Source organism: Agelaius tricolor, unplaced genomic scaffold (assembly GCF_023055355.1).
Source record: "Agelaius tricolor isolate 1412-34295 unplaced genomic scaffold, bAgeTri1.0.p SCAF_16, whole genome shotgun sequence".
In the NCBI taxonomy this organism is placed as follows: domain Eukaryota; kingdom Metazoa; phylum Chordata; class Aves; order Passeriformes; family Icteridae; genus Agelaius; species Agelaius tricolor.
Window position 1 is genome coordinate 16,443,893 of NW_027269276.1, and position 23,385 is coordinate 16,467,277.

The 23,385-nt window shown below is 42.0% G+C and overlaps 1 protein-coding gene across 6 annotated transcripts in view; it reads right to left on the minus strand.

The window, feature by feature from the left end:
* Positions 1-23,385, minus strand: part of PEAK1 (pseudopodium enriched atypical kinase 1) — a 111,697-nt gene that overhangs the window by 75,782 nt on the left and 12,530 nt on the right. The window contains exon 1 of one of the 6 annotated variants that reach the window (XM_071441790.1): positions 10,279-10,293. The exons of the other annotated variants lie outside the window; for them this stretch is intronic. The gene's annotated coding sequence lies outside the window, so the exon portion shown is untranslated. Of the gene's footprint in view, positions 1-10,278; positions 10,294-23,385 lie in introns of those variants that run through there. 6 annotated transcript variants of the gene reach the window in all.

The window sequence follows — 23,385 nt, forward strand, 5'->3', positions numbered from 1 at the left end:
TTTCAGCATATATGACTTCATAAACTTGATGGTGCTATGAAGAGCTACAGGCAATGGAAATAAAATGAGTGCTGTGCTGGTTTGCAGTGGGAATTCTTCCCAGCTCCCCACTGCCCACTCTGCATAAACCCATCAAAGTCTGATGCTCTGCCATGATTTCCCCACTGTAATCTGCTGCCTATTATTCTCTCAAACCCCATCTGCAGGTCATTTTTCTATCAAATGAGCTGGTTAAAATTCCTTCTCCCTTTTTATTTAAACCTAGGGGAATTTCAAATAGTCCAGCACTAACCGACAGGAATTTATTTTAACCATTATTTAAAACACCAACAGCTTTGCACTGCTACAGTTTAACAGCTCTGATGGGTTTCATGCAGTCTCCCTTCACTTTATCTCCTCTGACACAGGCATTAGCATCCTGGGAGCCCAAGTATGGCTCAGAGAGTCATTGCCTTTATTCCTTTTTAGGCTCAGACCTCTTTCCACACAGAATTTGGAGCATTACACAAATTTTCTATGGAGAGAAAAGCATGTACAAGTGTGAAAATAGCTATATAACAAGTAAAAATATTTAGAAATGTATACTAAGGTAAATCCTCTTTCCCTTTATAATTTAAGAAATTTTGAGGTGATTTTCCTTATATAAGGGAAGCAAACTGATTATTCCCTGATCTTCAAGGAAGGAGATACTTAAGAGTTAAAATTCTGCATATGCATTTTGAACTGAAGCTTTTTCCTCTACCAGATACCACTGTGAATGAAAGCTTCACACTTGCCAGCACTTACCTCCATGCCAGAGGGCTGAGAGGGAGCATGACCTGGATGGGAGTGCTTCCTAAAGCCTCTGTTTGAAGTGATCTAACAGGGTCCTGAGCAGACTGGCTGCTTCTCACAGGCTGCCACAAACACTCAAACTCTGCAGCCAAAAAGCAGCTGTTCAGTAAGAAGCTGTAGAGAAATGGATTTTTGCAGATTGCTGCTTGAGAACCTCTTGTAGGAAGCCAACAGAATAGAAGACAATGGAAAACCGTTGGCTGTGATGGGGCTTGAAAATAATGAAGTTTAACATAGCTTATTTTTTCTTGTATGTGTGATGGAAGAGAGGCAGGTGAGAGCAGCACGATGGGCAATGCTATCACATGTTTCCCTAAAAACCACCTTTGGAGCACTGGGACAAGGCCACCTAACCAAAGCATCAGGTGTCTGTACTTCAGTGCTCATTGCAAATGCTTATTTGTGAGTTTCAGAAGTTACCCCTGAACTACAGGTTCACAATCCACCACAAAAACCAATCACCAAAACCACCCAGTACATGCATCAGGGTTCTCCTCCTTTTAGCAAAATGCCCTTAGCTGTGAGTTTGCAAGCTAAAGGGAAAGTTTTTTTTTCTTTTTGGATTCTGAGCTATGCACAAGCTCGTGGCAGTGCTGCAGCTTGGCTTTCACTGAGCTGAGAGCTGGCACACACACACGGTGAGGGTGTGACACACAGCGCTGGTGCCACGGGCACTGCTCCTTATCTGCACCACCTGTGGCACTGAGTGGAGTCACACAGGCTGTCCTGACAGATGAAAGACAGGATTCAGCCCTTTCCCTGCCTCTGCTGCCAGCCAAGCCACTCTGCTTCCTCTTCTGTGCCCACCCACTCCTGACACAGCAGGGAGCTCTGTGCCCTTGCCAGGCTCTGTCCTGAGCTCCTGCAGAGAGGGGAGGCGGCAGCACCACCACGGCTGGGGAGGAAGGGCAAGGGCAGAGTGCTCAGGAAGTGCCCCAGGGGCAGCAGGGGCTGCACTGGATCGTGTCCCTGCAGGGACTCTGAGGGTGCTGTCCCCACTGCTCTGCTCTGCCTGATCACTGTACAAGGCACACAGTGCTACACACACACCAACAACTGCAGAGCTGCCAGCTTGGCTCTAGCCTAGAGGAAAACAAAGGGAAAACCAGGTGGAATGCCTGATCCATGAGGAATCCTTGTCTTCCTCATTTGCCCTGACAGACCCAAAGCTGAGTCAGTGGAGCAATGTGCACAAGGACACAGAAGCTGCTGGTGTGGGTCAGGGTCCTGGTGCACAGGGGCTGCACAAAGGGCACCAGTGACCAACACCACCTTCTGCAGTGCTCCTCAAAGAGGCTGCAACCTGCAAACCTGGCCCACAAAAGCTGCACCAGACAAACCTCATAGCATGGAACTCCAGCAATCAAATACTGTGCCTGAGCCTCGTCAGCATCACTCATATGAGTATGCTTTGATTTAATTTATCTTAGTAAGGACCTGACCTGGGCTAAATCAGCACAGAGATCTGAAAAAAGGGATCCTGATGGTGGTTGTTGTCTCTTTTGTAGTGTGTGTCCCATTTACATATCACTTATTTTTAGGCAAACCCTTCATTTTTAGGCTGTGGCTCCATTATGACTTTATCAGCAGGAGAACAAACACAACTCCTACCTTTTCTCCCCCAGCTGTTTGTTCCCATGCCAGCCCAACCACCCAGGACCACATGGGTTTATGCTGGCAGTTGGTCTTTTTGGCAGGATTCTCCTTCCCCAGCTGAATCACTTCCCTGGCTGGGTTCACCAACATGTGCTGGCACAGCACAGGAGACAGCGCAGAGAGGAAAGGAATGGCCAGGAAAAAACAGAAATCAAGCTTTACTGGGCTGCAGGGCCACCACAGACACAATCCCAGCTTTAATTGGCTTCCTGTTCTACACCTGAGATGAGCTACAGAAACATTAAGAGAGGGGAAGAGTGATGTTAAACTAAAGATGAGGGAGGGATTTGGCAGTGACGAGTAGGGAACAGATTCAGAGTAGCAGCACTGAAATGGTTAAATCATGAGAGGACATCTTTTAATCATCCCACAAGTCACATAAATTCTAAGTTCCATAGAAAATTTAAACACACTTCACTTTGTCAGTGCAAATATACTATTTGATATCAGTCTTCAGAACAGGGCCATACAAAGTTGCCCAAACAAATGATTTACTACTCAATGCCCAAAAACATTTCTAGGCTTTGAAATTCCAAGTTTGGCCACATTATCCTCCCAAACCTACAGAAAGAAATATCTCTTTTGTCAATAATGCCATCACTGAACAGTATCATTCCAGAAATCCATGCAAAGAAATACCAACTTGGTTAAACACCAGAGTTCAAGAAAATGCCTTAATTTACAATAAAAAGTGGCTTCAGAAGAAGACAGGGATGGGTGTGGAATTGAATATTTTGTATTTTTGGAGACAACACGCTTTGGTATTTGCAAGAAGGTTCTGAGAGATGCCAAAGTGCAGAGCTGAGCACCATCCTGGCAGTTGCTCCAGGAGCAGGGAATGCCCATCGAGGCTGTTACACACCAGCAGCCTGCAAAGGGAAGGGTTTCCCAATTTCCAGGGACTGCTGCAGTCCCCCAGGAAGGGGATGGGGACAGCCAGCTGCCTGGAAGCCCTTCTGAGTCCTCAAATGCCCATTAGCTCAGCAGCCAAACATTTCCATAATTCCCTGCTTCTCAAAAAGGCTGTGGCCCACAGCCCACAGGTAGGAGTTACTTAGGCTTAGGAAATGATCTAGCAATAAATCTAGGCAGAAATCCTTCATGGACTCATCTAAAGTTCAGCATTAAAGGGACTCCAATGAGACATTTGGACATGATGGCAATCTGGCAGCTTTGCAGAACACATTTGACTGCTGAGCTGTGCAATGATAAATACAGAGACAGACCAACCCCAATGCCCCACATCCATTAGGCACTTTCAGCCACTTTGCCAACACATCAAACCAATAAACATTGAATAAATATCACCATTTAGCACACCATCTAAGCTGTGTTGTCCAAAAAAGTGGCCATAAACTACTGAGTTTTATGCTAACCCTAAGTTCTGATGACTAATCTGGTTCTTTCATTCCAGCAAACTGAAAGTACAATGGCCATAGTGGCTGATTGGATGCTGGAAACTACAGCTCTTGTGTGAGCTAATCCTCGGGATCTCAGCAGCCCTAAGCAGACAGTGGGGGAAGGTCCCATGCTCATGACTCATCCTACCATTTTTCTCTCTCCTATTGTTTTGCAAATTCTATGCTTAATCTAAAATCTATTTCAACTAGAAACTTCCAGGCTCGGTGGAAACTTGAAGATAATATATTCCAAAGAAGCGATGCTTCAGAAGGGTGTGGATCTACAACCCTTGAAATCTATCTAAATCTGGGCTGGCACTGCCCTGCCCTTGTCACTGGCCTCTGCTCCTTCCCATGCTTGCATGACCCCACAGAGAGCAGATCCAGATGTGACTCAGCTGGAAACCAGGGCAGTGCCACCACGAGGAGCCACAGGGAGTGGGAGTGATGGAGGACATGTCACAGGATAAAGTTGTGGCAACACAGATCTAGACAAATCTAAGTGGAGGTCTACCACTAAGAGTTATTAATCATCCTGAATGAGCCATGTCTTAAAGGAAATGGGCATCCTGAGCTTTGGGTTTCATTTTAAGGTATTGATTTATGCCCCTAAAACATTTTAAACCTGTACATTAGTAGAAAAGTTATCCTACATATACTGGTAATATATTCTCTTAATGGGATACATAGCAATGAAATTTTGTCTCACCAGATCTTTAAGAGCAGATTCAAACTTCAAGGATTATGAGTTCAGGCAGGATAATGCCCTGATGGCTGCCAGGAACACTTGGAAGCTGCTTTTGATAATAGGTAGGATACCACAGTAGCCACACTCAACTCTAGGAATCTTTTCTGCTTCATTGCTTTAACTTTGTTTAACAGCCCATTTTTGAGTGGTAAAACAGTAGTAGAAATAGCAATATATTTATGAAGACACGCTAAATAAAATCGTATTGCTTTTACAAGGAAAAGCAATAGATTATACCAAAGTTATAACAAAAACCCTGTGTGTCTGTAAGAACAGAGAGAGAACTGCAAAACAGGATTCCATCTGCCTCCCAGGACAACTTCTCATGCTGGGTACCCATGGCATGAGGCCAAACACACCTTCAGAAACAAATGCACTAAGTCTCAGATATTTTAATATCACCTTTCTATGCAAAGCATTTCTATTGGCCTACCACCCTCTTCCAGACAGGGAAATTCCCACTAAATCATCAATAATACATCCAGGCAGCCATCAGTCCACCTGCTAATGAGCAGTTCTAGCACACAGCACCTATCCAGAGAAATCAGGCCTGGAAGATGAGAGCATAGCCCTTAATAATTTACAAGACTCATTAACCTTATCCCATAAGACAAACAAAAAGAATGTGGCATCTACTCAGATTTCCAGGCCAAACCAAGATACAGTGTTTCAGAGGCCATTAGGATGTATCAGTCAATAAATACTCTGCACATGTTCTTCTGTGGAATACCCTGGCAGCCAAAGAACCATCCATCTCTTAAAGCCTGTATTATTAGAGACACAACATCAGGAACCTTAAGAAACTTGCATTGCTGAAAATGAGATTGAAAAGGTTTGAAAATTATTCAGTATTGCAAATGCTAAAAAATCTTTTGAATTTGCTATTTTAAGTAGACAAAACCAGTCTAGTCTGGTTCTGCATAGAATAAATACCAGCCCTCTACAAATGTCAGGTGAGCCCAGGGACAGAACTCACATGCAACATCAAATAGTCCCTTTGGCAGCACAACACAGAACCAGGAGTGGGGGAAAAGACAGCCCAGGGTCTTGTCCTGGGACTAAACACTCAGTTCTGTACCTGGCCAAGCAGGGCATCCCTATTCCCATGGACATTCCTTACACAGGGGTTGGTACGAGTATCTGGGAAGGAATTATGATGATGCAGTTTGGTCTGCAGCTTATGAAAACCAACAAAAACAACCCTAACACAAATTGCTTGGTTTTTGTGGTGTCTCCTGCTACAAACACACACCTTAGTGCTATAAAACTGCTTTTCTCTCTGCACAAACATCCAGCAGCCACGAGGGTTTGCCTCCAGAGGGAAGCTCTCCACTTACATCTCCTCTTCTATCAGATCCCACACTCAGTTATCATATTCCTGTGCCTGCTTTGAAGTCTTCCTAAAGGAGATAATCTAAATGCTGGAGGAGCTGGCTGGAACACCCAGTCATGCTCTGTGGGAAAGGAGGAGGCCCTGTGTTCTTCCCTGGCTCTGCTAAGCAGGTGTAGGAACAGGAGCTGGGAAGCTTTAGGTGCTCCACCTTGTTTCTCACTCCACTTACAGGGATCATGTGGGTTTTTTCCAGGGATTCTTTTCCAGACATTGTGTATGAGCTGCTGTACCTTCCCTTCCCTCCCCACATGCCCAGTAAACTCTCCCTTCCAGCTACAAAATCAACATGCAGAACTGCTACATGATACAGGCTAAAAGCACTTAAACCCCAGATGTGCTTCTTAGAGCCCATCCTATCCCATTCCTTCCAAAGCCAGGACACAAAGCCCCATTTTACTGTCGATCATTCTGAAATGGCAGCAATTAAGGAACATGCTATTTCCCTAATTACAATTTCCCTTTCACCAAAGCCCCTTTACTCACAGCAGCTTCTATGGCAGGCAGTGAAGCACAGCCCTGTGCTGCCTTGCCAAAGCCAAGTGTGTGTGACACTTGTTCTCTCCTAAAGCTCTGCCTTTCCTCCCCAACAGCCACCCCTGAAGGCTTTTCCAAGGTGGGCCATGGCACGGGGACTGCTCAACTGCTTGATGGCATTTTGGGACTACAAGGAGAAAAAACAGCACTTAAATTAGAGCAGAAGCACCGTGAATTAATAGAAACAAGGAATAACAAGGTAACCAGATATTCCATAAAGAGTGCTGATAGAAATTATCAAAAGAATAATGGTTAGCTTCCTGTAAAGAGTTTTTACTGAGGTTTCATATTGCATATTCTTTTGAAACAGGACACAAAGATGAAGGAAAAGGTGGTATCTTTTCAAACTTTCTTTCACAATTAGAGTGTATCCTTAATCCTTAAACCTAATTAAACTCAGAACAACTAATTCCAGGTTAGTAAAAAACCCCATCTTAGACAGAAGATGATCTGATAGGGCAAAATTATTATTTCAGTGCATGGCCTGGGACATGCTGAAGATGAAATATTAGCAGCATATGTTCATGGAAGGAAAATAAAAAGATGGCATGTTGACAAATACAGTTTTTCCTTCTGGCTTTCATGAGGTTACATCAAGTTCATTATATATAAAAACTTAAATACTTCAAAATAAAAATTTGTATGTATCAACTTGTCAGACCAACACAACAATATCTCAGCCTATAAATAGCACTCCCTGACCTCACACAGTTGTGGCTAAATAAACGTTATCCCTGTTTTCCAAGGGAAAGCTCCAGCTCTGGGTGATCTGCAGGGTGACTGGGGCCAGTCTCCTGACAGAATTCCTGGCTGCTCACTGGCAGCACTCACCCTGCCACACCCCATGAGATGAGCACAGAGCGAGGGTGAACAGAGGATGAAGAATAAATACTGCAAGAAAAGGAGGTACTGCCAGAATAACACTGCTGTTGTGAACAGGAAGACATCTCTAAGGTTACTTTTAATCAAAATTAAAACCAGTAACTGGTGTAATTTATCTGGACACATGTTCAGTGGTGCCATATTGCAGTCCCAACATACCTTTCTTCCACAGAAAAATGCTTTTCTAATAGCCAGAAGTAAAAGAATTTTTGAAAGACCATTCTGTCTCCAAAGAGACCATTAGGGTCAGTTTTCCATTCTAAACAGAAATTCCTATCTTCTCAAACAGCTCCAGCTCCTCCAAAATAACCAAACCATCCTGAGCTTTCTCGTGTCCTCACCTGCCAAAAGCAACAAACACTTCTAAAGGAGAAACAGCAGAAAACCAAGAACTATTCTTTAATGGCAGTGAAGTTTGAACCAAGTGAAAATTATTGTTGCTTTCCCTGGAATGACAATTACCAAAGATTTAGTCCAGAAATGCCTTTAAAAAAAAAAATTAGGCTACTAAGATTTGCTGCTTTTCTCCATTTGTTTTTTGCCACAGATCTTAAAGGATTTCCTACCTGCAAGTGAGAGATTATCTATGTTAACACTTTAAATATTCATATTTGTACAGGCAAATGTTATCTACAATTTTCTACATCAGTATCTCCCAAAGTTTTGAGGTTTCTGCCTCAAAGTCTCAGTCCTCAGTAAATTTTATTTCCACATCCCATTACAAAGTTTTTAATTTAAAATTGTAGGGCAACACAGTCATGTGAGGCATTTCCTAACACAGTGGTGGGCCATAAACACCAGGTACTTTGTGGTGTAAGCAGTGAAGAAATGCACACACCACGTACACTTCTTGAGAACGGGTGTAATTATGCACCAGAGCATCTCACCTTGCCCCTGCCCAGCCTGCACTGCTCAGCAGGGATTTCTGCACTTGGGAACCTCATTTTTCACACACACTCCTCTCCTCAGGCACTAAAAGTTTTGGAAGAACTTTCTCATTCATAACAGATCAGAACATTTTGCCTGCAGACCACACACAAATGCTCAGCTTGACAGCTTGGGTGTTTGGAGGCTGCTGAGATGCTGCTGGATAAATTACAAAGGCCATGGGACTTCCAGCCCCCCCAGGACCTGCCCAGAATCCCCTCTCTCAGTCCAGCTGCAGTGGGAAATAAGGTTCCCAATGCACATTTATTGTCCTGAAAGTTACAGCCCATTACAAGGTGCACACAGAATACAGGACATAAGTTATGCCTGAAGAGCCCCAGGTCTTCCTATAGACAGGGGAGAAAGATTACATGGACAAATTACTCTTTCAGCTGCCCTTCAGGTCAGTAGCTTTCAATGCTAACTTTTTATTAGATACTTCATTAAGTTATTGACAATCTTTATTTTCCTTTCTGAAACTGCAGAGATTTAATTTATTTTTCCTTAACAGTACAAGGTATGCATTCCCTGAGGATCTTAAGTTACTTCATTGCTATAGATTAATTTTCTCTAATCTTACTCCTTTATAACTCATTCCTCTGTTCAAAGAGATTTTCTCTCCCCATGAAAAAACTAACATAACATCAAAGCTGCAATGCTGTGCTTTTCTCAGTAGTAAGAGAAAGCGATATGTGAGATACCAAATTTTTTATCCTGGAATTTTGAACGGTATCTTGTGACAGATTTTATGACATGAAACCTTACAGAACTTTGAAATTTTCTATTTTTTATGACTTGCAGTTAATGTACACAGCAACAAAATGAAATATATAAAATATACACCAACTTGATAAAAAAATCCAATGTTAAATTCTCCATTTTCAACATAACACAATGTAAACTCCTCTGCAAATGCCAGTCTGTCGATCTGTAGACACACAAGCTCATCTCTCTACTGCTGCCTCTCTCCTCTGTTGAAGTAAGCAGTGAATTCAAATAGGAAACATTCTGAAGCACAATTGTTGAGCTGTTCCCAAGGGATAGTTACAGTTTCATGCCTTAATCACTTCAACTTGCCATTTTGTTAATAACATAGTTGAATAAAAATGATCTGATGCTACTTGTGCATTCATTTTAATGAGTCCCTGGAAAGAAATGCCTACAGTGAAGCATGCCCAGATCTCCTGAATCAGTGGGAAAAGTTCTGCACAAAGATTAGAAATATCTTCAGCTTCTATGCATCAGTAACATATTTTTGATCCTGAATCCCAATTCAGCTCTGAAGAAAAATAAGTTTAGGAGAAAGTTTCATAGTTAAATATGAAAATCAGTGCCTGAGCTAACATAATCCTCCAACCCCAGCTTCCCCTTCCAAATCTGAGCATATTAATCTCCTTTCCTTTTAGCTGCTCCAGTTCTTGCATAACAATGCCATTTCCTGAATTCAAATCTCCACAAATAAACCTTAAAGCTGAATAATACATTATTAAGCCCTATGAATATTCCCTTAAGCAGGGCATCCTTAAAAAACTGGGCTACACTGTCACAACTCAGCATCATTTTCTTTGGACTTTCAGGGTAAGAACAAGAAGTACTGCAGCAGCCACCAACCTAAAAACCTTACTGAAACATAACATTTCTACCCTCTGCAGAGGAGATTTTTAATAAGCTACTAATGCTTTGTTGAAATCCCCATCCCTCCACACAGCAGTCACTTATTTCTCTGTGGATGTGTAATTTGCACAGGCTCCCAGGGAAATTCTGGACTGGTATTTTTGGGGGAAGGAAAAGCACACGGCATCCCCACCTTCCTGCACAGCCCTGAGCCACACACCTTTCCCAAGTGTTCAAACATTCACCTAAATGATCATTCCTGCAACATGAAAAATTTACAAGTACTTTACCTAAGAAGGATGCTCAGTTTCTATTTGCCTGCTCCCTCAGTTCTGATCTGTTCCTCTCCTAGTGCAAATGCTCGCTAGAGGCTAAAAATGTGTGTAATTACTGTGTTCAAGCTCCAAGCTGAGCACAGGCTGGAGACTCTGCATTAGTTATTATCTCAAATGAGCTCCCTCAAGTGTGACTTGCTGCATGAGGAGGATGGCAGCTGATGGCAATGCAGATTGTACATGGACATGGTCCACAGGACACTTTTCACCAAAAGTCTATCTCAAGCAAGGAAAAAATAAATCATCTTGAAGTGCAGCTACTACAGGGTAAAGTCTACTGGATGTCAGAGAGCAAAATTTATTTCTCAATTAGGTCCATAAAAGCAAACTATTCATTATCACTGCTTTATCATCCACTCAAGAATCATGAGATACCTTTTCTCAAGGGGCTTGGAGAACACAAACAGTATTACTAAGGAAAGATCTATTACCTGTTGTAAGCTAAACATTAAAAAAATGACTTTGCAGTAATCCCGAGTGAAAAACAGACTGACATCCAACAGGACAAGACAGCGTTTCACACATGGAAATGAGACAAGTTCATTACACAGGGAACAAGAAGGAAGGCACTGAGAAACAAAGGCACATAATCTCTCAATTTAAACATTTTTTTATCAGCCACTCAGCAATCAGCACACAGTCCTGCCCCTGCCTGATGGAGCAAGTGCTCAGTACCTTTATCAGCTCAGTTATTCAGTGCAGCAAACGAATGCTGAGCCTGGAGCATGCCTTGGCACGATGAAATGCCAAGCAGTGAAAAGAGCTGAGCCAAAAGAACTCTGTGCCAGTCCAGCCTAAGCAGTGCTTTCCTCAGGAAAGAGGAACAGAAACCAATGCACTTTTTAAAAACTGATCCTGAACATTTACAACCAGGAAAGAGACTCACAGCTCTTGGAGTGGTGCCACTATCACAGCATCTTGTCACCTCCCTCCCCATGCCCTGGAAGATTCATCCTCCAAAATGAACCTGAAAAATCAACTGAAATGCAAGTGAAGGATCTGGAACGACAGATTAGATCTTAAGGTATAATTATTTTAGGTTAAAAATAAAGAAAGGAATCTTGAAAACAAAATCACAATTGAATCCAGCACATTTCAGCTCACTGTGTGACACCGACACCTCTAATTCCAGTATCTTACAAGTCTAGACATTTGTCTGGAACTTTTAATCTGAAGCTAAAATCTGGCAAAACTGATGCAGTAGGAATACAGCAGTGCAGCAGACTTCATGAAGAGCCCTTTTACGTTGGTAAGGAACAAGATCTGTTTACAGGGCATTCTGCTCCAAAACATCCAAATTTAATCAGTAAGAAGTTTACTCACAAAATGATCGATTACTCCCCACACAATTCCATTTAAAGCAAAGCTTCTGGAGCTTTGTTTTTCTCTTTAAAGTGCAAGGAAGCAGCTGAGCCATCCTGAGCCCATCTGCATGTTAACAAACCATTTCTTAAGGTAGGGATTTACAATCTGTGTAAGAAGATAAAAATCTGCACTTTTGGTCGAAGGGACTATCCCTGCACTCCTCTGGCAGCTGGAGCTGCTGAAAGTGCTCGAGGGTTGTGTAATCAGCCTGATAGATGTGCTCCCTAATCTGGCTGGAAACTAATCCCACACACCAGAAAACTTCAGCTTCGTGCTTTTCATATTACTTCAGGTCAAGATTATTTACAAGAGGCAACTCTGATTTCCTACCATGTCATTGCAATTTTTTTTTAAGTTATTCCATGGAAAACACATTTAGAGAAACGATCTTCCAGAACTGTGGTAATTCCTAGGTAAAAACTTGAGTTGGGCATGATATAATAACATTCTCAAACTCTAACACTTATTCCACTGGACTAATTTTCTATAAATTGCATGTCCATATTGGTATTCTAAGAAAATGAAGTTTTATTGCTAGGTGCCCTCCCTTAACAACTGCCAGGCAAATAAAAGGAGTGTTAGAACTACTGTGTCTTAAAATCTGCAAAATCCAGGGGGGAAAAGCACCATCTAGTAAACCAAGTCTGCTGAGGAAGGCTTGACAGTTGAAATTCTGTCCTTGGCAGAGCTGACAAAAAGGCCTGAGGGATGCACTGGGTGTGACAAGAGGTGGTGGTGATGGAACAAACCAGGACAGGAAAATGAGGAACCACAGGGAAAGTGGATTGGAACCTCAGCTCTCTCCTGGACTTAGAGATGGTTAAAAAACCTCCATAAATCCCAGTTTTCCAAGAACTTGTTTTCTGCCCCAAACTGAGAGGAGTAAAAATGTTTTTTCAAGGAAATTAGATATTTCACAGCTTTTTTTTTCTAGTGTTGTGCTTACACAAAGTGATATCACCACACAAAACAATCCAACGTTAACAGGTTCAACAAAATGTATTTCAAGTCCTTTGGAGAAAAAAGGGAAAAACAGTGTAAGTAGCTCAGGACAATTAATGCACTTCTGTGCATTGTTTTGGTCATAAAAATAACACTTCTCACTTAAAAACTGTTTATCCACCTTTTCCAAACATGAACAGACTTGTATTTCCACCATAAATCTAATCTTTCCACCCTGACACTGAAAATTTTCCACTGACCTCAAGTGCTTTTGGTTCTTCTAAGTCCCAAAAGGGCAATCAGCAGCATAAAAGCTCCAGCTGAGCAGAGCCCAGATCCATTACTCTAAATGGATTGGATAACTGATCCATAACTATAAAATATTTATCTACATTGGGCATGTGGCTATCAAACACCATCAAGTTCATTAGGCAGTTTGGTGCAAGGACACATTTCTTGCAAGAATTATTCCAAGGTTTCACAAGAAGTTGGGGTATGTTTTCAATCACCACAGCTTATTTAGAATATAATCAATCTCTAGAAAAAGAATTGGTTAATTGGCAGATCACCTAATCAAAAAATTCTGACAGAATTACCTCATTAATTCCTCCCTCCTACCCACACAGAGTAAAATCATAGGAGAAAAATGCTCACACTAAATGCTCACAGTTTAAATGTTTTAAACTGGTCACTTCAGCTTTGTTTTGGTTGTTTTTCCACCCTGAATAGAAAAATGGAAGTAATTTTCTTAGATTGGCAACAGCTTGTCTCTTGGATCCACATTAATGGTTGGCTTTCAGTTTTGAAGATTCAATTTGATTAGTTCTCTGAACAAAATCCAAAAATCAGCAGCTGGTCCCTAAAGAAACTTTCTTCTTTTGGGGAGAGATCTTGTCCCCTTGTCCCCGAGCCTCTCAGCAGAGGGATGCAGTCACTGCCACACTCAGGGTTCCAGGCTGGCATTTTTTATGTGGCTCTGAGGCTGGACTGAGTTATCAGAGTCCCTCTCACTAAGTGGGACTCACTAAGTCCCTCTCCCAGATTAGCTAAACTGGGCTTGCTGGAAAAGGACAATTTAGCACCTGCAGGCAGGTGCAAACTGAATTTCTCAATATATGGATAAAAGACAACCCATTTCTATTTATGTCTAAAAACCAAGGAAGGGAAGAAAAACAGCAAGTTACCAAAATACAACTGCTGCAATACATTATATAAACAAATACTTGCAATCCTAGCCAGATTTATTTGTTAATATGTGAATGTATTTGACATATCAGAATGAAATCACTAAATAATCCTGCCAAAATGTTCTGGAAACAAAACTCTTTCTATGAGAACCTGGTGGAAAAGCAGACAGCCTTTTTATTCTGCTTTTCATTAATATGCAAGCCCAACAGGACCAACCAGATACTGCAACAAGTTACAGCCTCACTTGTTACAATGGACCATTACCAAGCCTACAAAGATAATCAGAATCATCTGATGGACAATGCAGCCTGGGACAAAGAGTGGTTTTCAAGACAGGGATTGCAGCTTGCCACATTTCACTGGTTTTTAGTAGACAGCAGAGGAGAACAAGTCAAAAGTACCCCAAGAAGCAGCTTTCTAAGTTTCTAAAAATAAACAAGTCTTTTCTGTTGTATTCCTAATTCCATGAAGCTCCTAAAATTTTGAATTATTTTAAACTCCCAAAACCTGAACAAAAATTATTTTTCCAGAACTGCAGCACCACTTGCAATATACTCAGAAGACAAATTCTGCTCATTTTCCAGCATTAAAAAGCAGATGTTCTTTTGTGCATTAACAACACTTGATTATAAAATAAATTTATCCTCTGTGCAAAGAGGAGTGAACATAATGGCTCCCTGAAGGCACAGCTTCGAGGTATGAGGGCTATTAGCTCAATTTCTTTTTCAAATGCTGCAGAGAAGGATGACAGAAAGAAAGCTTCCAGTTGTGATTCTCTAATCTGTCTGGGCCATGGATGCCCTGGCTCCAGATTTCCCTAATAAACTCCATCACAGCACAACCCTACCCTATCCTCACGACACACAAACTGCAATCTGTGTGGTCTACTCAGAGATAGCTCAGGGAAAGCATTTTGGGTTTCCAATGATTATTTTTTTAAAACCTGGGATAGCAAGAGAAGGTCATTTCATTTCAAGAACCCACAGGAATCTCGTAACATTCCAAATATTTTTATTTGTGTGTGAAGATAGACATTTGTGTGGGATGTGGAGGGGAAACTTTGGGTTTATATATTAGTTTATTTGGGCAGAGGATGATTGCTGGTTTCCTACCAGTGTTTTTGCTAAATTGCTTTGCTAAACTCTCTGTAGTACTGATTACCTGTTAAAATACTTAACTTGTGCAATTAATGAAACAGAAATCATACAGCCAGGTAATTGGTCAACAGCAAAAATTATCAAAAGGGAAAGCAAATCTGTGTTGTTTGGGAGTGGAAGAACAACAAGTACCACTGGTACATTTAAATAGCAGAGATACACTGAGGGAAACAGAAATGCCATCAAGCATGAACGAGGGAGGAGGAAAACCAGGCAGAAGCATAAAGGGCAGAGGAATGAAGAGAATGAAGGGTGGTTGAGTAACAACCCATGCAAAGAGGAGCATCTTGGAGAGATCTGATCTAGCTGCTCCAGATTCCTCTGCAGAGCACAGACAGCCTTTACAACAGTCCACAGCACCTCAAATTCAAAGCATGCTGTGTCACAAAGCCCAAGTCCTACAAATAAATTTATTTTTATCTCATCCTATAGGCTATGTTTAGCCCACAAACGTTTCATTGCATTTTTCAACAACCAGTTACTGGCTACACCTCCAACTTTTTTGAATAAAAGCATCAGAAATGTACACAATGTGAGAGTATGGGTAATGAATATTTTTTTTTTTTTTGTGACAAACTCGAATCTGGAAGTTGTCACCTCCCCACCCAGCTCTCCCAAATCTTGCTGCTGCTGTTCTGCAGATCTGCTGCTCCACAGGCACCTCCCCTCTCCAGGTGCTGAGCCCACAAGGTTTCCATGGCCTGCTTTCCAGCACAGCCCTATGAACCTGTTCTCTGCACAAATGAGAGAGCAACAGATCCGTGATAAGCAGATGGAATGCAATATGGCCAAGGGGCTCTAAAAAAAAAAAAAAAAAAAAAAAGTCTGCCATAACTCATTCCTGGTGATGCTGACATCCTTCTGCAGGGCCACAGGCTGAACTCATCTGGGTAAACAGCAACTCAGCCAAACAAGCACTTGACTCATGCCCATTTTTCTGGGATCCATTTCTGGACACAGGTACATGTGACACAGGGACAGGACAGGAGGTGCAAGCAGCTCCTCAAAGTGGCCTGTGCCAGACATCTGCCAAAACACTGCCCTGCTCTGAGGGCTTGGGTAACCACCAGGGATTACATGGGGAGGGATCCCAGAGCCATTCCCTTCTCTGCTGGCCCCACAGCATGCTCTGTTTCCTTCTCACATGCCTCAGGATAAGCTCTTTCAGGGACAAAAAGCAACATAAATCTTTGACAAAAGTGATGGTTAAGCAGAATGAAGAATTTCATTCATTTCATTGTGTTAAATTGCACAGGTCCCTCTCCCTTACCCTGTTCCTGGTGCCATTGTGGCTCCCTCCTGTGTGCTGCTCCTGATGTTTGTGAGCCTCATCACTGAGCCAATCTGAATTGCAAACCTAGTGCTAAAACTCTCTTTTCTCCACTGCAGTAACTCCCTGCTGCTTTAACAAGTTGACTCAAGTTCAGTGAAGGGCCCACAGGTGCTGGTGGCAGGGGAAGAAGCAGAGGCAGCTGGGGAGAGGAGGAAAGATAGGAGGAAGAACTAAGCCATTATTTTTGGATTAATTTAGGTGCTGTTTCATGCTGCAGTTGGGAGAGGAAAAGGAAATAAGACCTATAAAGAGCAAAGTACTGCTGCTGGTTAATTAAGACCTAGGAGTAAACATGCCAAATGGTGTTTGCCACACAACAAACAAATGTGAATCAGAATGTGAATCAGTACTGGAGCAGAGGAGGGAATGTTTTCTCTGCTACTCAGGAAGCACTTCAATTGTTTGGGAAAGGTGTGAGTCATTAACTCTCCATGTACAAGTGAGACATCCAAATCTATAAATACTTGACATACTTCAGGGGCCCTTTGGACTGGAAGAATGGAAATCTGTACATACTTTTTCAAAATTACAACAGCATGAAGCCATGCATCACTTCACAGATTTTGATTTGTTGTGTTTAGGCTCTTCTGAATTGCATTACCCAAGCATGACAAGCTCTAACCTTGAAAGGCCCTGCTTTCTTGCTTCTGAGCTCTGGGTAGCTGAACAGATAGAAGAGAGGTGCACAGGAACTGATGGAATGCTATTTTAATGCAGCACTTTTCTATGTCTCAACTGGTTGCTGATCACAGCCATTTAGCAAAATTACCTTTCTGATGGCAACCAAGAATCTCATGGCAACAGTCACATGCCATAAACACAATCCTCCCCCTCTTTGATTTTGCATCTGCTTGCAGGAGCTCAGCATGAAGGCAGTAAGGAAGTTTTACTGCCATCTTGCAAATTGACTTTTATGGATTCTTCAGACTGTAACGCACTGAAACTCTTCTTAATCTAACTCTTAACATAATTTATTACTTCTAGACACAGGTAAAAAGGCTGGTTGGACTTCAGCAGGGCTTTCATTGCCAGGTGAAACCCAGCACAGAGGGATAATCAGGCCAAGGTGAAGGGCTTGGCTCCTGAGCTACATTTAGCCAGTCTGGCAGCCTAATGGCAAACATTAGTGTAATAATCCAAGTATAGATCCCATTCCTTCAGATATGCAGCTATAACATTTTTCCCTATGAACATCATCAAGCTGAGATGGTATTAAACGCCTACACAATCCTTCTAGAGAAAAATAAGTTTTTTTCCTCATGATGTGTTCTTCAAAGTGAGTCTTGCACTGCCTTTTACCTTGGATATCAGAGATTGCAAGGAATACTGATGGGCTGCATGTGATCACACTACAGGCACCTTCCAGAAGGGAGGCATGAAATACCCTGAGAGTCCTGGCTAACCCAGGTTCAGGGAGTAAATGCTTTACTCCACTGACTGACAACTCCTGGGAAAACAGATTGCACAACAGGAAGAGGGTAGAGCAGAGCTTAAGAGCTTGGACACACATGAGAGTCATTCATTTACCCCTGACCCCAAATCTCAGAACAGAAATAAGAGGAACACAAAAAGAATGCTTGGTTTTATGGAGGCACATGGAAAGTATGATTTTGCAGTATCATAAATGTTTAATTACACTTTTATGCAACCAGTGATATCCTTTCTTAATTTAAATTCCTTTTAAAGTTCCTATTAACAAAACCTCTTTAGAACTATACTTCTATTTTCCCTAATTTAGGAAAAGGTTATGAAAAGTATTTTTATGAAGAACTTATTTTCTCCCCAACACATCCAAGTTATTTTGTCCTCAAGAGAGATTGATCAGGTGTTCTTACAAGCCAAATGATCTGTAAAACCTTTGATGAAGAGCTGTCAGAATGTAGAAGTCTGACTGCCCAGCTTATGGCTGCATTTGAAGGGCTGCAGTCTGCATTTACCTGGTGCTACATCACACCCAACTTCCTTAGGATTGGGAAACCAGTGCAGTATGAGGTGATATCCCTTCCTTTGCTAGCAAGTTCCAAGTTTTATTAAATTCCCTCACTCAGTGAAGGCTTTCAGTTCTTGAACACTTGGTATTAGTCTTTTCACAAAGTGAGCAACTTTCTATACATTCAATAAAAACCTCCCATGTTTTAAAAACCTCCAAGTCTGAAACAAATATTCCCACTTGCTGCTTCAGAGCAAGTAAATCAAGAGGAGCTCATCATGAAAGGCTCTGCATGCCAGAGCTGCCCAGACTGCAGTGTGATAACACAGATCCTCACAGGCACAGCTGCATTATTCTGTTGATGTATTTGTGCAGACACCACGCTAATGCTGACAATTTATGCATAAAGGACATCTAAAGACAAATTAATTACCTTGTGCTGTGGCATTGGTGCCTCTTGTCTCCTGTGCCATCTCAGGAAGCAGAAGCACTGCTCCTGCCCTGAGCCCTGCCACAGCTACCTGTGTCTGAAGGACACTGAGGCTACAGAGCTGCTGCTCTGATGTCACGAGCTGCATTTGCAGCACAGCTCATACACTGGCTCTCCAACATGGCAGCAATAAGAAAAACAGGAATTTGTCTCACTTTCCACAAGTCTAAAGTAGCAGTAGGGCTTTTCAGCCTGGAATCACAAATCACTTAGCACTGTGCAATTTCAGAAGGATCCAGGGGATGCAGGCTTTCCACAGCAGGGCCCCATCAGGCTGTGGAGCCAGCCAGCAATCTGCCCTGATCTCCCTGAACATGCAGCTCTAAAATGCACAGAATGGAAAAAGCTAAACAGGCAAAGAAAGAGACACATGTATAAACACATCTATGTTTTTCAGAGAACTCTTTCCTGGAAGTGTCAGTCAAATGGAGGAATCACACTAAAGTGATTCTTCCCAAAGGACTGCAGGGAGGTAGCCCAGAGGTCCCTTCTGGGGTCACTCAGCAGAGGTTCTGTCCCCCAGGGGGGCACAGCCAGTGCTGCTCCCTCAGCCTCACAACTGCTGCCCTAAGGAGAGGGGCTGACACATTTCACCACTGCACACACACACATTCCTTTCTCACATAACCAGACATCTGAAGAATGGAAAAAAACCCACCTCATTTGTGAGTGGGCTGAAGGTACCAGTCAAGAAGAAAAAAACTTGCTCTTGTCAGATGGAGTGATTGATCAAGCTGCTGCCTCTCAGCAAGGATATGGAGAATGCCTGTGCAAGCTCACTGCAGTGCAAAGGAAAACAACTCAGATGTAAGATGTTTAAATCTCTAAGTAAACAAATCGACCTCACTTTGTACTGAAATCAAGTGAGAGGTGCTGCAGCTCTGTCCTGCACCGTGGAGCAGGGGCAGTAACCTGTAGCTGAGGGATGACTGACAGGTGAGGGACAACGTCCCCTTCATGGATTCCAACCTGACCTAGAAAGAATTTATCAGTCTGCATCAACAGAGCACTGAACAGAACTGCAGGAACACAGCTGGCAGGTCTAAGGACTCCATCAGTTTCTGAATCAAAAATAAAATTATCAATGTACAAAATGCTCTGAAAAAATCTTTGTTAAGCAATACTTTCTTTTTTTTGGTAAGGTCATAGCCTCATTTTTAGAAAGAGTAGTGGCAATGAGACACACACAATGGTCAGCACAACTCCACAGGAAATATTTTGGGAACACATCAGTGTTCCAGGCTCTCAGCTCTGCCCCATTACATTTTGTCTTTGATGTCACTAAGTTATTCATCTTATTAGTTCAAGCTTTTTCTTTTGATCAAACTTTTGTAGCACATAATTTGGAAATTAGTTTCTTAGAGGGACAAGAGCTGTCAAATCAGATTGACCCAAACAAAGCAGTAACAGCTTAGGACAAGTCAGAGCCAAAGCTGGAATTCCAGAGCATACGTGCAAGTTATTATTTTCTAAAAACCACAGTGTTGACATTACAAGGGAAGAAAAGAGAGGAAAGATCCTATCTCCTGAGCCCTTGATCAAATTACTTCATAATTCACCCACTAACCCTATCCCCTGGTTCCCATAACAGACAGCAATCTGAGACAGCACAAGCCTGTGGATTTTGGAGCATTAAGGTAGAGAAGGGAACAAACTACAGGGCTGCAGCTGAACCTCTCGAGGATGTAGAAGCACTCAGAGGTATTTGACGTGGCAGAATAATTTTACAGAACCTTGCAGATATAAAATATGGGGACAACTTGAAATTAGCCACAGTCCACATGCATGATATAAAAATTAGGAGCCCAGAATATACAGTGTCTTCAGTTTCCTATGGTTTCTTTCAGCAAACTTTTTTCAAAGTAACTGTCAAAGATATGAGATTCCAGTATTTCGAAGATGGTATCTACTAGTTCTTAATTTATACCAGCCTCTTATCTTTGAAGCAATTCAGTTTCTGTCTCAGTGCCTAATTTCCATTTTACACATCCTATAATTGTGTTTGTCCTTTTGTCCTTTAAAGTTGACTTCTAAAGATTCCCATCATTAACACATCTACCAGGAACAAACAACTCGCTCTCTGTGTTCTTTGGTTGAGATATAATTATTAAAGTTATAATTATTTCTCCTTACAGATTTTAATAAGTTGGAACTGGCTTTAAATTGTTCTTTTACTGAAAGCTGTGGGCTTGGACATTTCTTTCTTTAGGAAAGGATGTGTGCTTTACAGAGGTTTCAGATTCTCAACCTGTAAATTAACTTGTTGCATGAGTTACTGTTCACTTGGCCTTCTATCAAGTCCTGGCTATTTTCAATCTTATCTATTTTCCCTTTGCATATTTAGGAACTACTCAGCCCAGAAATTTTATGCAGTGTTTCTGTAATTCCTTACTAAGATTTTAAAACATTTTACCTACTTTCTCTTTTCTTCAGTATCTATTTTCTTAATGGGTAAACTTTATCTTTAGTATATGGACATGGTAACACTTTCAAACATGTAAACCCAAGAGCTGGCAAGCCCTCTCCCAGATTAAAAAAAAAAACCATGAAAAATAACTCACAACATTGAGCTATGCTTATTTCATGACACAGACTCTTTTCTATACAGGAAAGTATAAATAGTGTCCACAGCTGTGCAATTTATCCTCAGCCATTAAATGTCTCCACAGTCTTACAATTCCTAAAAGTGTCTGCACTGCCTACAAATGAGCTGCATTAATATAAACAGCATGTGAATGTCCAGAGAGCCTATAAAACAAAAGCCCTAGGAACAGACCTTAACTAAAAAGTGCCATTCTCAGATTTAAAAAATAAGAGCTTGGAACTATTTCACAGTTGACCAATTTGCCAAAGAACCCTTTCCAATGTTTTGATCCCACAATTCTGAATCCCTGGGTTAGATACCTGGAGGGAAAAGCAGAGCTTGTTTGAGAATTCTGGAGCCAGCCTGCACCATGGCCAGGGGCTGGGGTAGGAGCCATCCTGCTCCATCCCAGAACTGCCTGGTTTCACCAAAATCCAGACACAGAGGATGCAATAACCTGCAGAGACTGACAGATCCAAACAGGGGATCACTGACAGGTATGCACAGGAAACACAACTAAACCTGATTCATTGGCTCAGGTCCTAAACAAACACGCTCATGGTATAGATATATACTGCTAGAAATCCAGCACTGTTCACTTACAGCACTTTGCAGAGGAATAAGTGAGACTAAAATAAGCTATACACTGTATCTTATCTCCATTTTAAGAATGAGCAAGTTTCTTAACCTCTTTGTCTCAGTTTCCAAGGCTACAAGTGAGGCATGACAAAGGCAGGAAGAAAACCCAGATATTTTTTGGCTCTCAGCTTTTTCTTTTTTTCTTGCTGCTCAGTCATCTTCTCTTCCTAAACTCTGGGATTTAGTTATTTTAGCATAGATATTATTCTATGTTCAGCATGTTTTCTTGGTGATTCTAATCAGTTTTCCTCTATGCAAATCTGGCCAATTGTTTGGTGACTAAATTTGATCACTTCTTGTTTTATGCATAGAAATAATCAAGGAAACAATACCCCAACCAGCACTAGCAGAGGAAAAGACACATTCCTACAAAATAAAGTTAAACCAAGCTATTTTTTAAAGGTATGCAAATGACGTGAGAGAAGACAGGAAACCACATTTAAAGTGTAAATCAAATCCATTCTTCTGTAAAATTTCTGGAAAAGCTTTGAAAAATGGCTTTTTCTACTTTTCTCTCCCAGAATTTCTTTGTTCCTTACAAAAGGAAAAACAAAGCAACAGGAAAATGAAGTGATGTTCCTCCTCTGGCAGAGAAGCAATGGAGTCTCCTCCCCCTTCCAAAGGGGATCACAGTTTGCCAGCTTTGGCAGCCACCATAGCATTTAAAATAGAAATGAATCCCAAAATGTGATTTGGCAAAGCCCCGCTGCAATATTCAGTAAGTCTGTTGTCTCTCTTCTCCACTTCCTCTCTCCCACTCCAATAATATGGAGAGATGCCTGCAGGCACCTCAGGGATGAGAGGCACCCGTGGCTGACCCCCAGAGCAGAGCCCCATGAACTTTAACACACATGGAACACGGGGATCAGACAGAGCAGCTCCTTGTATGGCCACAGCCCCGAGCCTGGGACAGGGCCAGCAGCTGCTCTGGCTCTGACACAGCTCCACGGGAGGCAGCCCTGTGCCTCCCAGACCTGAGAGCATCACTTCCCCTGGCACTGGGGAAAAGCCAACAACACCAAGCTTTGCAACAGGTTCCAGCAGTTTCCCAACAGGACCGTGATTTTCGTAACACTTTTGTTTTCACTTACACTGAGGTGAATCCTACAAGCCAGAACACACAGTGTTTTAGAGATATGCTGTGTTGAAAGAAAGAATAAAGAAAATACAAGTGCAAAAGATGAGCAATGAATCAAAGATGTGAACCCTTCAGAGGGATATCCAAATTCACTGCCAGAGTGAAGAATGCTGGCTGGAGTCAGTATGCAAGAACCTTCACTCAAAACAATTGCTTTGGAAAAAAATGGCTTAATATGAGACACCATGGGCACTGGGTGGGACAATAAGCCAGTTGTCACAGATGCTTGAAGCAACAGCAGAAAGCATGTGTGATTAACAGAGGCACTGAGCCCGAGGTGAAGGAGCCACGACAGC